The 1,420-nt window shown below is 67.5% G+C and overlaps 1 protein-coding gene across 2 annotated transcripts in view; it reads right to left on the bottom strand.

Annotated features, from left to right (window-relative positions):
* The window catches only part of POLD1 (DNA polymerase delta 1, catalytic subunit), a 16,971-nt gene that overhangs the window by 2,227 nt on the left and 13,324 nt on the right, over positions 1-1,420 (bottom strand). The gene's annotated exons all lie outside the window — the stretch shown is intronic.

The raw sequence follows: 1,420 nt of genomic DNA, 5'->3' as shown, positions 1-1,420 counted from the left end.
GAGGGAGGGGTCAGAATAACGGGGGGGGGGGCCCTCCAGAGGGCACAGGAGGCCTGGGAGAAAGGCATCATGGAGCCAACTCCCAGGGGTGTGTTGGGGGCGGTTCTCAGGGCCCTCTGGGGCCCACAGAGGGAAACACCCTCCCCACCGGGCTTGGAAAGCAGAAGTGAGAGCTGAGGGGAGCTGGGCGGAGCGGGCAGCCCAGGTGGGCCTGACCTCGGACTTCATGTAGGCAGCCACGCCCTTTGCAGCGCCGATGATCACGTAGGGGACACGGTCGCCCAAGCTGGGCGCACTCCCGGGGTCCCGCTTCCTCATCCTGCGGGGAGACCGGGGCGGCCGGGCGGGTGAGGGCAGGTGGGACGGCGGGGGCGGGTGGGGGTGTAGGAAGCGGCGCCCAGCTGGCAGGAGAGGGGCTATTTCTGGGGGGCCCTGCACACCCCACCCCGCCGGCGGACCTCTCGGCCAGCTCCACGTGGGCCTGCTTGCCGGCGTAGTCAGCGGCCGCGCGGGTCAGCTCCTTGGTGATGACCAGCTGGGAGATGTCGATGCGGTTACACAGCAAGTCGGAGATGACGTCCTGCGCGTGGGCCACGGCACCCGCGGGGTCTCTGCAGGGCCGGGATGGGGGGTGTCGCCGGTGGCTGCCAAGGCCTGGGCTGGCACCTCCACCACCCCCGAGGCTGGGGGGCCAGGATGTGCTCTGGGGCTGAAGCCCAAGGCGGGGAGGGACGCGGCCAGGCCACAGGGTGCAAGGTGGCAGAGGCGGGGCCGAGGCCCACAGCTGTCCAACCCCACACTCTTTCCACCGTTCCACCACTGAGGACGAGCTGGGCCTGACACCTGTGTCCCCAGGGGAGGAGGGGGCTGGGGGCCGGGACTCCTGGGTCTGAGGGACAGGGGCTGGGGCCTGGCCTCCGGGGCTGGGGGGAGGTCCCACTCACCGGTCGATGAGCAGGCGTCGCAGGGAGGCAGTGACGAGGTTGGCCACGAGGGGGCAGTTGTCCCTGCGCACGGCCTCCAGGCCCTTGCAGTCCATGCGGTCATGGGCATCCGGCCGGGAGGAGAAGAGCAGGCCGGCATAGCGCTTCTTGCTGATGAGCAGGTAGGGAAAGTAGACCTGGGGGGGAACCTGTGGCTGAGACCCTCAAGACTTCCAGAGTCCTGAGACTTCCCTCAGAAACAGAGGACACACAGGGCTAGTCTGCTAGTCTGGGACACTGGGGGACGTGGACCCTAAGACCCCAGCCTGAGCCCAGGGACACCCTCAGCATTCCAGGGGCCTCAGATGTGAAACAGAGACTGGGATAAACCTAGAGACAGGTCCTAAAGCATAAGACCCAGACATGAGGGTGTAGCCTGGGGAGCCCCAAATCTGGATCTGGGACAGACCTGAGGTGGACAGGGGTACAAGGAGCTG

Source organism: Ursus maritimus, unplaced genomic scaffold, assembly GCF_017311325.1.
Source record: "Ursus maritimus isolate PB19 unplaced genomic scaffold, ASM1731132v1 scaffold_19, whole genome shotgun sequence".
Lineage (NCBI taxonomy): Eukaryota > Metazoa > Chordata > Mammalia > Carnivora > Ursidae > Ursus > Ursus maritimus.
The sequence above is the reverse complement of the archived record's forward strand: the minus strand, read 5'-3'. Positions and strand labels throughout refer to the sequence as shown.